At 47.8% G+C, this 14,567-nt stretch overlaps 1 pseudogene; it reads left to right on the forward strand.

The window, feature by feature from the left end:
- The first annotated feature begins 322 nt into the window (after nt 1-322).
- Nucleotides 323-1,081, forward strand: LOC130121234 (casein kinase II subunit beta-like; annotated as a pseudogene).
- The last annotated feature ends 13,486 nt before the right edge of the window (nt 1,082-14,567 follow it).

Here is a 14,567-nt window from a genome sequence, read left to right on the forward strand (position 1 = left end):
TCCCATATCTTCATGCTGTGGCTGATCAACTTTATACCTCTGTAGATATTACAGTTCTGCACATCGCCCTTATTCTTGAAAGTCACGTTGAATAAGCATTTCAAATATTTCCATGTTGTAATAGCACACCATATTAACCAAAAAAATAGCATGACTAATGAAAACAGCATGACAGAGAGAAATACAAAAATAAAATGAGCGAATGGCAAACACATCCCTTCACAAATGACAAAATATGTAAAGTATAAAAACCATTTATCAAAAGAATAATACAACGATGCAACCTCAAACAAGGTGTATGCGGTGCAGAAATACAGACGAAATGAACGCAGAGTATGGACAGAAGGCTCCGCATGCATACGTATTTAACGTTGAGCATAAATGAGTTCTTAGACTAATTTGCTATTTAATGTATTAATTTTACGGACCATGAGCAGCTCGGAGGAGGTGTCTTGGATCTCCTGGTTCTGCGGTCTGAGGGGGAACGAGTTCTTCTGTGAGGTCGATGACGATTACATACAGGACAAGTTCAATCTGAGAGGTTTGAATGAACAGGTCCCCCACTATCGTCAGGCCCTGGACATGATCTTGGACCTTGAGCCAGGTGGGGAACTTGAAGACGACTCTAACCAGAGTGACCTGATTGAGCAAGCTGCAGAGATGCTCTACGGTCTCATTCACGCACGTTACATCCTTACCAACAGAGGGAGAGCACAGATGTTGGAAAAGTATCAGCAAGGGGATTTTGGTTATTGCCCAAGAGTGTATTGTGAGAATCAACCTACGCTTCCTATGGGTTTGTCAGACATCCCAGGTGAAGCAAGGGTAAAGCTTTATTGCCCCAAGTGCATGGATGTCTACACCCCTAAATCCTCCTGACACCACCACACAGATTCCCCATCTGTGTGGTGGGATGGGATTCCCACACATGCTGTTCATGGTGCACCCAGAGTACAGGCCGAAACGACCAGCCAACCAGTTTGTGCCAAGGCTGTATGGTTTCAAGATCCACCCAATGGCCTATCAGCTCCAGTTCCAGGCTGCCTCAAGCTTCAAGAGCCCAGTGAAGACGATTCGCTAGAACTCCAGGGAAGTAACTTGAGCCAATTCAGACTTTTTTAAAAAAATTTCTTGGTTAATTGCTACTCCTTGGCTGAAGGAATGAATGTTTTCTGTATAAAGGCTCGTATGAACTTGGTCATCCTCAGTGTAGATAGATTCACACATTTTATTTTGGTCCACCCAGAAATTTCTCCTGATCAAGTAAGAGCTTTTCCCTGCCTCAGTAAAGCAATAGTTTGTTTCCACTCTGTTACGTGAGTCTTTCACTTATTACTTACAGCTTTAACATCAGTCTCCTGATGTTTCACCTCACTACTGGTGTCAGATTATCTATTCTATCCATAGCAGATTTGAGGCAGGCTTTTCCAACCTAGATGGCTGAAATTAAGTGATCAGGTTTTATAGGTGATTGACTGCCACAGGAAATATTACTGCCAGCCACAGAAACATCTGCTGTATCAGTAATACCATCAGTCACAACACTGGAAACATTTACAGGAAATCATATTACCTTTACATTTGCTGTAGAGCAAATGCTGGAATGTGTAATGAGGTTTTCTTCTCTCAGGATAAGAACATCATTTGTTGAGCACAGCAGCAATTGTACATACATGAGATTAGGCTCTGTATTTGAAATGAGATACCATATTAGAGGTTGAACATGAAGGTTCGCTTAAAAATGCATTGTGTTCGTTAAATGAGTGGTTGTATTTAATGTCAATGGACCCTGAATGCCAACATTATTCTGATAAATCTCAACTTGCAGCTATACTGTGTTCACATTACGATACGATCCAGAAAAGTTCTGTTTTAAACATAAACTTACAGAGCATTTGAAGGGCATTAAATATTTATTTATATATATAAAAAAACAAGATGTATGCAGGAGCGGCTAATTTCCAGCATGTGCTGTCGAAGTATCCTTTCTCTGTGACTGCTAACACTTCCTGAATAAAGTTTTAATACAAGACACTACCTGCTGTACAAAAAAGCGGCAGTAGGTGGCAGTGTTGCACTTCTAATGATCCTATTTAAACAAAGTACCATAAAATTAACTAAATCAACGGTTTTTTCTTAAATAAAACATTAAAACCTAACTTTTACAACCAAAACAGAATACTTCCCGCCTGGCGTAAATTGACGCCACTCTTTAACAAAACAAAAACATTATTTCCAGTCTTTATGGCTTTGGGGGGGCAAGAACGACTGTTTCTGTAATAGGTCTTGTAAAGAGCTTAGTTACATCTGGTTTGGCCACCTCTATCTCCACGGTGCATACTTTACCATTCTTGCTGGGAAACACCTTGGTTACAAGTCCACTGGGACACACGTTTCTTGGGGACTGAATGTCTTTCAGAACAACAACACTCTCGAGGTTCACGTTTGGTTGACTAGACTGCCATTTACGCCGGGTTTGAAGTGATGAGAGAAACTGTTTTCTCCAGTTGTCCCAGAAGGTATTGGAGAGGTGCTGAACTTGTCACCATTGGTGCTTATAGAGATCAGAAGCAACAAAGTTGCCAGCAGGAGCTGCGAGAGTGTTGACTTTCTATGTAAGGAGAGCAGCTGGGGTTAGTATAAATAGGTCATTAGGGTCTATCGAGACTGGAACAAGGGACCTTGCATTTATGATGGCAGACACCTCTGCCATGAAGGTGATGAGAACCTCATGACTGAGTTTTGTGGTTTTGAGCTCAAAGAACATAGAGTCCAGAATCCTCCTGGCCAGACCCACCATCTTTTCCCACGAACCACCAAAATGGGAGGCGTTTGGGGGATTGAAAGTCCATTAACATCCCTGTCCTAACAAATAGGTTTTGACTGCTGCATTGTCTATGTTCAAAGGTATCTTTAGTTCCTTGCAAGCACCAACGAAATTGGTGCCACAATCTGAGCGGATGCTCTTCACTGGACCCCTGATAGCCAAGAATCGTCTGAGGGTGTTGATGAAACTCAACGTGTCAAGAGATTCCATCACGTCAATGTGAACTGCCCTTATGATCAAACATGTAAAGATGACAGCCCATTTTTTTGTTTTGGATGACACCACCTCTTGTGCGTCATGTAGAGATGCTCCAGGGGTCAAACACATCTAAGCCCACGTTTGTGAATGGGGGGTCAGTTGAGAGACGCTCTGCCAGGAAATTGGCCATTTTTTGAACACTGAGGGGGGCCTTTAACCTTCGGCATCTTACACAGTGACATGGCTCATGGCTCACTTTCTTCTTGCCAACAACTATCCACCAGCCTGCCATGCAAACAGCTCCCTCTGTAAAGAGCCGACCTTGATGGAGGGTCTGTTCATGATAATGTTTGACAATGAGGGCTGCAATGTGATGTTGGCCAGGTACAATGAGTGGGTTCTTTTCCGCTTGACTTAGGTTTGCCTCACTGATGCAGCCACCAACCCTAAGGAGGCCTTGATTATCTAAGAAGGGGTCCAGATTTTTTTTATAAGACTGCCCTTGGGAAGCTCCTGTTGTCCATGAATGCACTTGATCTCTTCAGCATACGCCTCCTCTTGCACTGCTTGGATGACAATGTTTTTATCTTGGTCATACTCTTCCGCTGTGACTCCTGTTCCACAATGGTGCCAGCCCTTACAAGGGCCATCCTTATTGACAGCTGGCCTGAAGGCATGAGCAATGTGGAGAAGATGAGCGATGGCGCGAAGCAGAGATCTCCAGGAGGAGAACTTGGCAAATCTTTGGGAACCAAGCAGTTTTGTACTGGTTTTGGTTTTCAAGGTGTTGACCTGGGGTCTGATGTCAGTATCTGCACTGGGGTCAATAAGTTCATATTTGACTTGGAAGGGACTTTGATGGTGGTTGAGCAGGAATTTTGGCCCAGAGAACCAGTTAGTGAGCATGAGTTGATGTGCAGGAACAGAACGTGTTGTGTGGTCTACAGGATTCTGGTCAGTGGGCACATACTGCCACTGATCTGCTCGCGAGGACCCCTAATGTGAGTCACTCAATTGCTCACATAGACATAAAGGTGTCTGGTCTCGTTGTAAATATACCCCCGAACAACTTTGCTGTCCGTATAGAACTGGCTGCTGTTCAACTGAACGTCCAGCTCTTCTGAGATCAGGTCTGCAAGCTCAACTGCTAGCACAGCAGCACAAAGCTCTAATCTAGGGATAGTCTGCTCAGGCCGAGGAGACAGCTTGGCTTTTCCCATGACGAAGCCAACTTGACAGCTCCCATCAGCATCAGTTACTTTCAATTTAGCCGCTGCTGCAATGGCTTTGGTCAATGCATCGCAGAAGATGCACAGTTCTCTGCTCGCAGCTTCTGATGGTGAGATGTTGGTATATGTTCTGGTGATTGAGAGGCTAGACAGTGCTCTCAGTGACTCCTCCCAAAGAACCCATGACTCCTCCATCCCTTTGGGCAGTGGAGCATCCCAGTCTCCATTATCTGCAGTGAGCTCTCTGAGGATGGATTTGCCCTGGATTGTAACAGGTGCTACAAAGCCTAGCGGGTCATAAAGACTGTTTATGGTAGATAACACACCATGTCATGTGAAGGGTTTTGGCTTGTCAGACACGTTAAAGGTAAAACAGTCTTTCTTGAGGTCCCAAAGGAGACCTAGGCTACGCTGCATGGGCAATGTGTCTGCTTCAAGATCTAAATCTTTGAAATCTTTTGCATGATCTTGGGATGGGAAAGCTCCCAGGATCTCTTTTCTGTTGGCTGCGATTTTGTGTAACTTCAGGCTCGATTTGGCAAGGACATCATGAGTCCTCTGCAGTAGGGTCACGGCCATTTCAACAGTAGGAAGGGATTTAAGTCCGTCATCTACATAGAAGTCACGTGTCACAAACTGCTTGCCATCAGGATCCACGTCTGTCTCGCTGCACTGGACAGACTGATGTAGGCCAAATATTGCTACTGCAGGAAAGGGGCTATTCCAAAGACGCGGACCCTCATCCGGTACTCTATGATCTCATTGCAGAGGTTGTTGTCACGGAAACATAGAAAGTGGAGAAAGTTCCTGTCCTCTTCCCGCACATAGAAACAGTAAAACATCTGCTCAATGTCTGCAGTAAAGGCTACAGCTTCTTTCCTGAAGTGTATCAGGACACTGAGAACTGGGTTGTTGAGGTCAGGACCTGTTAGTAAGACATCGTTAAGTGACAGTCCATTGTACCGTGCACTGCTATCAAACACCACCCTGATCTGTTTCAGCTTCTTGGGGTAGTAAACCCCGAACAGAGGCAAATACCATCTCTCCTCATTTTCCTTTAAAGGAGGGACAATCTCAGCATGACCATTCTGGAAAATCTTTTCCATGAAAGCTATGACATGGTCTCTCATTTCTGGATTTCTGTCAAAGCTGTGGATCAGAGACATGAGCTGATTCATGGCCTGTGGCCTGTTGTTGGGGAGCCTTTGATGTGGTGACTTGAATGGCAGTGGAGCTGTCCAACTGTTGTTTCCACCTTTTTTCATTCCCTCTTCCATTATTTTCATGAAGGCGTTATCTTGAATGGAGAGGGAGATCTGATTGTCATTTTTAGTGCGTTCAAACACATGACATCCAAGGTGATCTGTTTCACAACTAGATATGTCGCTAGGATGTGGTGTGTTGTGGTAGAGGATTTGGACCCCACAGGGTTTCTCTTTTATGTTGAACAGATTAGGGCACAGCTGGAAAAGTGTTGGCCTTCCTCTCGCTGTTGTGTTTGTGTAGAAGGCATTCACTGTAATTGTTTTTTGAACAACGCCCAGACATATATTTCCCACTATGACCCATCCCAGGTCTAATTTTTGTGCTAACGGTGCATCGTTGGGGCCACTTATCTGTTTATGGACTTTGTGAACCCTGACGATGTCCCGTCCAAGAAGCATCAGTATGTGGGCGTTTGGGTCAAGTTCTGGGATAAGGTGTGAGACAGTCTTTAAATGAGGGTGATGGAGTGCTGAGCTGGGCGTTGGTATCTCCTCCCTGTTGTTGGGGATGTCATTACACTCAATAAGACTAGATAGGGGGATGTGGACTGCCCCATCTAGAGACTCTAGTACATAATCCGCGGCTCTCCTACCCATCGTCTCTTTAAGGCCTGCACATGTTCTTAGTGAGTAGGGGGAACTAGGGCCATTTTCGTTGAACATTTAAAAAAACTCTGAGCGGACTAGACACCAGTTACGCTGTTCATCATGAATTGCATACAGCCTGACCGCCCGCTCTGGATGTCCTGCTGGATACACCTTTACAAGGCAGATTTTAGAGCATGACCTGTCAGTAAGATTCTCACCACAAACCTGAGTGCATTTGGAAGTGATTTCATCTGGCAGGGTGTCATCCTGCTCCCCGCCATGCTCTGCATCAGGGTCAGTTTCTTTGTTCAAGGGAGCTGGACCTGGGTGGAGAGCTGTGTTATCTTTGCCGCATTCAGAGCATTGCACCTTGGTCTTACAATGTTTAGCAAAATGTGTTGAAGAGGCGCAGCATCTAACGCAAATACCTTTCTCTCTCAGAAATGTTCTGCGTTCTCCGATGGGTTTCTCACGAAAAGCCCGGCATTTCAGGAGGGCATGGGTTTTTTTGTGTATTGGGCACAGTGTATTACCGTCATCTGTCTTTTTTGGATTCCCGTATGACTCATAGCTGGGGTTCGGAAGTACCTCTGTTTGATGTACAGACACCTCTCTCTGTCTGCTTAATTTCCAGGTGGATTTCTCAGGTCTGGGGGGCAGTGTCAGATTGAGAGGCAAAGTTAAAGCTTGGGTTATTTTTAATCTTAGCTTCGGGGCTAACAAAGTCCACAAAAATGCAAAAAGGGGGAAAAGTGATGTGGTCATGTTTGTAGTTTGAACCAACAGAAATCCACTTTTCTTGCAGGTAAAAGCCCAGTTTTTGCACGATCGGGTTTACACCTTTTGCAGTGTCCAGGAAAGAGAGACCAAGAAGGTCTCCTTCTTCCTTGGTGCTCTGGAGCTCCATGAGTATGTCACTGAATTTTCTGAGCTTCACGTAGTCTCTGTTTGTGATCTTTAGGAAGCTGTCAAATCATTTGAAAAGAGCATCTTCAATTACTTCTGCTGAGCCATATCTTTGTTCAAGTCTCCCAGATCATTTTTAGTCCTGCCTTTGGACGGTTGATGTGTATGGCTCTGATTTTATCAACATGTTCTGCTGATTCTTTGCCAAGCCATTTAAATAGCAAATCCATCTCCTCACTTCCTGTCAGATCTAGGCCCCTAACTGCGTTCTCAAAAGAGTGTTTCCAGGCTCTGTAGTTCTGTGGCTTATCGCTGAACTGGAGATGACCTGTTGCGACAATTTCACGTTGAGCAAAGTATCTGACAAATCCACCAATGTTCCTATCGCTGGGGTCTGGGGGCCTGGGACTGCAGGTGTGATCATAATAGCTGGTTATTGGTCTTTGTTGTGCCTGACCATGGTTTTGGTTGTAGTTGTCTGGAGGTGGATGGGAGGGGAAGTGAGATAAGGGAATGGGTGAGGTGTGTTGCTTACACACAGGCTGTTCAGAATGAATCTTTGACTCTGGTAGGGGTCCATAGTTTGCTGGGTTGGTGTGGGGAGGCTGAATGTCACTGGCACGTTCCACTACATTGACTGGAGCCTTACTGAATGAAGAAGGCTCTTCGGGCATTTCAGCATTTAGGCTTTCTACTAATTTGGCCTGGTCACTGACATACATTTCAGTGTGGTGTGCACTTTCTAGAGAAGGGGGGCTTAAATCAGGTCCATCACTGTGTCCATCTATTTGTGAACGAGCAGCAGCTTCTAAGGCCTCTGCTTCTGCGACAGCTGTAGCTGCCTCTTTCTCACATTGAAGGAGTTCGATAGATGCTTCAATTTGAGCCTTTTCTAGTTTCAGACTTACTTCTTTCTGAGCGAAGGTAAGGCGGGTCTTTGCTGCCTCTGTTTTTGCTCTTGCCTTGGCTGCTGCTGAACCAGTAGAAGAGCATAAGGCCCAAGATCAAGTTTCATATGATCTGACAGGCATGATGACATTGATAGCTTCTGGTGAGACACTGCTGTGGTAGCCGTACTTATCTGGTACTTCGTGGCGTCTTAGATGTGTCTGTTGTTAGCCCAGTCAGTGTTATCTTGTCCGCAAGGATGCCGTTGTTTCACTGTTCTGTCCTAGATGCATGTGTGATGCATGTGTTGACAGACAGATAAACGCCTCACTCCCATCAAAACTCTGGATGAACTTTGCCAGGTTTATTGACAGTAGTAAAGGGTGAAACTGCAAAAGAAATCAGACAAAAATAATCAAAAAACATGTAAATTACATCTCTACAGATGTGCAAACTTCCAAATAAAATACCCACATATGCACAAATTTCACAAATTAAAATCTCTTGTGCCGAAAATGTCGCACATATACGTTGAATAAGCATTTCAAATATTTCCATGTTGTAATAGCACACCATATTAACCAAAAATAGCATGACTAATGAAAACAGCATGCCAGAGAGAAATACAAAAATAAAATGAGCGAATGGCAAACACATCCCTTCACAAATGACAAAATATGTAAGTAAAAAGCATTTATCATAAGAATACTACATACCAACGATGCAACCTCAAACAAGATGTATGCAGGAGCGGCTAATTTCCAACATTTTTTCTCCCAATTTAGTGGCCAATCGATCCTTATTTTAGTTCAAACACCCACCCTCGTACTGCATGCGTTCGCCAACTGCATCTCTCCGGCCGGCAGTCTCGAAGGAGTCGCCTCGCCACTTCCGTGACAAGGCGACTCCAGGACGAACCACTGCTTTTTCCCCACACACACAGACGCACTCATGTGACGAACACAAGCCGACTCCGCCCCCCTCCCGAAGACAGCGTTGCCAATTATTGCTGCATCATCCAGTCCGGCCATAGTCGGATCCGACGAGACCGGGGCGCGAGCCCCAGTCCCCAGTGGGCAACTGCATCGACACATTCCTGAATAAAGTTTTAATACAAAATTGACAAGACACTACCTGCTGTACAAAAAAGCATCAGTAGTTGGCAGTGTTGCACTTCTAATGCTCCTATTTATACAAAGTACCATACATTTTAACTAAATCAACTGTTTTTTTTCTTAAATAAAACATTAAAACCTAACTTTTACAACCAAAACGGAACAAATCTATTTAAAAACTCATACTCATACCTCCTCACCCCATCACCTGTGTTCCCTTCACCAACATACCCATTGAAGTCCGCTCCAATCACCACTCTCTCCTCACTGGGTACACTCTCCACCACTTCACCCATTTCACTCCAGAAGTATTCTTTCAATTCCATCTCACAACTTGTGGGCATATGTGCTTATAACATTCATCAACACACCTTCGAGTCCCAGCTTCATACTCATCACTCTGTCTAACACTCTCTTCACCTCCAACACACCCTTGACATGCTCTTCCTTCAGATATACCCCTACCCAATTTCTCCTCTCATTCGCACAATGGTAGAAGAATTTGAACCCTCCTCCGATGCTTCTGGCCTTACTCCCCTTCCACCTGGTCTCTTGCACACACACACAGTATGCCTACCTTCCTTCTCTCCATCATATCAGCCAGCTCTCTCCCTTTACCAGTCATAGTGCCAACATTCAAAGTTCCCACTCTCACCTCCACACTCCTACCCTTCCTTCTCTCCTACTGCCTCTGGACATACCTTCTCCCTCTCCTTCTCCTTCACCCAACAGTAGCATAGTTTCCACCGGCACCCTGCTGGCCTGGCCAACAGTACAGGTAGAATTATTTGGTAACCTGGGCCTCAAATGGAAATCTGTGTCACGTATCAGGAAAGAACCCAAAAGCAGACGGGACAACCCGGTAAGGGAAGAATCAAGTCTTTATTGAAGTAACCGATCTCAGGGGTAGAGCAGGAGTCGGCTCAGTGGCAGGTAGGCAGGCAGGCAGGCAGAAGTCCATGAAAGGCGACGTTCCAGCGAAGACTGGACCACAGTGGAGGCTTCTTAAGGGTGATGATCGCTTTGATGTCGAGGGAGAGCGGCTGATTGCTTTGAAGTCAAGGGAGAGAGGCTGGGACAGGGGGGGGGGGTCAGCAGGTGTCAAGGGCGAACGCTTTGATGTCAAGGGCGAGAGGCTGTGACAGTACCCCCCCCTCCGAGGGGCGCCACCGGGTGACCTACCAGACCCGTCAGGGTGCGTCCCGTGGAAGTCCCGGATGAGGTTCGCGTCCAGGACCAGGCGACGAGGGACCCAACACCTCTCCTCCGGGCCATATCCCTCCCAGTCCACGAGATACTGCAGACCGCGATCGCGGCGCCGAGAGTCCAGGAGACGACGAACGGTGTAAGCCGGATGATCGTTGATCATACGAGGAGGTGGGGGCGGGGGGGGCGGAGGAACTAGAGGGCTGGTAGAGACAGGTTTGAGGCAGGACACATGGAAGGAAGGGTGAACTCGGAGAGTGCGGGGCAGCTTCAGACGGACCACCGAGGGGTTAATGACTTTGACAATGGGAAAGGGACAAATATACCTGGGGGACAGTTTTTTAGCGTCCGATTTCAAGGGTAGATCCTTGGTAGGGAGCCATACCTGGTCACCGGGGGAGTAGTCCGGAGCAGGGGTGCGATGGCGATCCGCCAAGCGCTGGTAATGGCCGGAGCTCCTGAGCAGTGCGGCACGGGCGCGCCCGCCAGGTCCGACGGCACCGACGGACATGGGCCTGGACAGACGGAACCGGAATGTCTACCTCTTGCGAAGGAAAAAGGGGAGGCTGATAGCCGTAAAGGCATTGAAAAGGGGACAACCCAGTAGCAGACGATGGCAAGGTGTTATGGGCATATTCTACCCAGGGAAGTTGTGAGGACCAAGAGGATGGGTTGGCAGACACCAGACAGCGGAGAACAGTCGCCAATGCCTGGCTGGCCCTCTCGGCCTGGCCGTTGGTCTGAGGATGGAACCTCGATGACAGGCTGACGGTGGAACCGATGGCAGAGCAGAAAGCCTTCCAGACAGCAGAAGTGAACTGGGGGCCACGGTCAGACACTATATCACGGGGGAGACCGTGGATCCGGAAAACCTCCCTGACCAGCAGATCCGCAGTCTCTCGGGCCGAAGGCAGTCTAGACAAGGGCAAAAAGTGAACAAATTTACTGAAGCGATCAACAACAGTCAGTGCAACGGTGTTACCGTCGGAGGCGGGCAGACCAGAGGCGATATCCAAGGACAGATGCGACCAGGGACGGTGTGGAACAGGCAGGGGGCGCAGCAGACCGGAACTGGTCCGAGTGGAGGGCTTATTCTGGGCACAAACAGGACAGGCAGAAACAAAAGACCCAGTATCCTCCGTCATGGAAGGCCACCAGAACCGCCTGCGGAGGAAGGCTAGGGTACGGGTTACTCCAGGATGGCAGGTAAGTTTGGAAGAGTGAGCCCACTGCAACACACTAGATTTAACAGCATCTGGAACAAACAAGCGCCCAGGGGGACCGTTACCTGGGTCGGGCTGAGTCTGTTGTGCTGCCATGACCTCCCTTTCAATGTGCCAGGTGACAGCCGCAGCCGCAGCCGCAACCACACAGGTAGAGGGAACGATGGTGTCAGGTTGGAGCTTGGGCTCAGACTCCTTCCCATGCACACGAGACAGAGCATCGGGCTTGGCATTCCTGGAGCCAGGGCTTGACACCCGACAGGAGACAGACTGAGGCAGAACAGACTGGAGGCATAAGGCATGACAGACGGGACTCCAACTTAAAATTCTGGCCGATGACCAATCAATATGGGGACTATGCTTAACCAACCAAGGATGACCAAGTATAATGGGAGCAAATGGAGAATTGATAACAAAAAACTTAACTCCTCTTGATGGTTTCCCGACAACAGGAGGCGCACAGGCTCGGTCTTAGAGGTCATCCGGGCCAGGAGACGTCCATCCAGGGCATTAGCTTCCAGAGGCTGGTCCAGACTCACAGTGGCAAGACCTAACTGCTTCACAACACTTGCATCCAAAAAGCTTTCATCAGCTCCAGAGTCAATTAAAGCCAAAAGTTTAGTGGACTGACCTTTAAAACTGATGGTAGCTTGCAACTGGGTACGTGGACGAGGAGACAGAGGGCAGACAGTTGGGCTCGTGAGGATCCTCCCCCTCCCTCGTGAGCCTGCTAGTTTTGACGGACGGTGAGGGCAGGAGGCGAGAAAGTGACCAGGCTGACCACAATACAAGCAGCTGTTCTCGGTGATGCGGCGTTGACGCTCCTCCGGGTTGAGCCGGAAGCGGCCGAGTTGCATCGGCTCCGAAGCAGGGGAAGAGTCACACCTCGGGCTTTCTCGGAGGACGTCAGCCTCAGGCGAGCGAGCTCGGCCCCCAGAGTTTGGAGGTGTGGCCCGTGGTAAGTTGTTGTGACCAGGAAAGCGGCGCGTCCTCTCTCGCCTCCGCTCCCGGAGACGGTTGTCCACACGAATGGCCAGGGTAACCAATTCCTCCAACCCTCCAGGCTCGGGGTAGGAAACCAATTCGTCCTTTATGGATTCGCTTAGACCGTTGGAAAACCCGGCCTGGAGGGACTTGTTGTTCCATCCGCTCTCCGCTGATAGCGTACGGAACTCAACTGAGTAGTCAGCGACGCTGCGGGAACCCTGGCGGAGAGAGATCAGTCTTTTTGACGCATCCTTTCCCCGCACGGGATGATCAAAAACATGGCGAAAAGCAGTGGTGAACTCAGCGTAGGATGAGGAAGTGGAAGCCCGCATCTCCCACACCGCTGTAGCCCAATCCAGGGCACTTCCCCTGAGAAGACCCATGATGTAAGCGACTTTGGCTCCATCCGTGGAATATGACTGGGGCTGCTGGTTAAACACAATCTCACACTGCATCAAAAAAGGGCGACAAAGTCCAAAATCTCCATCATACTTATCGGGCGGGGCAACCCATGGTTCCTTAGCCGAAGTTGATGGCGCTGGGGGTGGCGGAGCTGGAAGGGCGGGTCCCGGGCTAGCGGAGGCACTAAATTGGGTCTGGATTCCGGAGATCTTTGAGCTGAGCCCACGGAGGGGGTCAGCCATCCCCTGTAGCACCTGGCTGTGCTGGCCGAGGACCGATTCCTGGTTGGCTACAGCCTGGCAGACCGTGGCCAGGTCTGTGGTGGAATGGTCTGCTGGGTCCATAGTGGCTGGAACGTACTGTCACATATCAGGAAGGAACCCAAAAGCAGACGGGACAACCCGGTAAGGGAAGAATCAAGTCTTTATTGAAGTAACCGATCTCAGGGGTAGAGCAGGAGTCGGCTCAGTGGCAGGTAGGCAGCCAGGCAGGCAGAAGTCCATGAAAGGCGACGTTCCAGCGAAGACTGGACCACAGTGGAGGCTTCTTAAGGGTGATGATCGCTTTGATGTCGAGGGAGAGCGGCTGATTGCTTTGAAGTCAAGGGAGAGAGGCTGAGACAATCTGATTCATAAGCCACACATTTGATTTGGCAAAGATTTTATGCCGGGTGCCCTTCCTGACACAACTCTTCCATTTATCCGGGCTTGGACCGGCACTAAGAATGCACTGGCTTGTGCATCCTCAGCGGCTGGGTTGGAAGCATCTGTCTCAAACAGCGAAATCCATCACCTTCTTTGTTCATTGCTTTCACACATTTTTTCATCAATCCAAGTTTTGTATGAAGAGGAGGCAGAAATATCTTTGTTGGGTAAACAAGTGGTTTATGCGCCCCACTTTTCTGCCCTAGAACAAAATGCTTACTGAGCGGCCAGTTCTTTTTAATGAAATGTGACTAGCACGGCTAGTAAACAACAGTACTTTGTATATCCAAGCTGCATTCCTAGTAGCAGTGCCAATACTTTTAGATCACCACAGATGTTCCCGTCATAATTGTTGTGCTGTTTGTGTTTCAACAACAGTTCCATGTTACTGCAGGTTTCTTTCATGTGTACTGCATAGCCGATGGGTACACTAGGGTGGCCATTGTCCTTGTGTAACAGGACAGCTTTAAGGCTTAACTTTAATGAATCTATAAAAAGACGCCATTGTTGTGGGTCATGCACACAACCCAAAGCCATTAACAGTCCATCAATGTCGGTGCAGAAACAGAGGTTGTCAACCTGCGTAAAGAAGTTTGTCAAATGTTCTTGATGGTTCCAAAGACAGACATTTGTGTACCTGGTGACAGCAAACCCCCTCCTTGCAATCTTGAAACAAGTGGTTCTGCTTTAGCTTTTGACAAATCTGAGTCCCTGACCAGGACATTCAATTCTGGCTGTGATATCAGATGAGGGTAACCAGGCATAAAGGGTTCAACATCTGGATCAGTGTCGTTTTCAACATCTGGTTCATGTGTTGTGGCATCTTCATCTGCCTCATCTAGGCTCCATGTCTCTGGTGGCTTCTGTACTGGCAAACTGTCATCATGTGACACTGGTCCCATGGCTGGAGGCAGATTGGGGTATTCAATAGGTTTCTTATGTTTAGTAGAGAAGCCAGATATATTGGCCAGACAGAAGCAACAGTCCGTCACGTGATCCTTCTGTCCTCATCATATCATTGGGACTGCG

The sequence above is a fragment of the Lampris incognitus genome, chromosome 11 (genome assembly GCF_029633865.1).
Source record: "Lampris incognitus isolate fLamInc1 chromosome 11, fLamInc1.hap2, whole genome shotgun sequence".
In the NCBI taxonomy this organism is placed as follows: domain Eukaryota; kingdom Metazoa; phylum Chordata; class Actinopteri; order Lampriformes; family Lampridae; genus Lampris; species Lampris incognitus.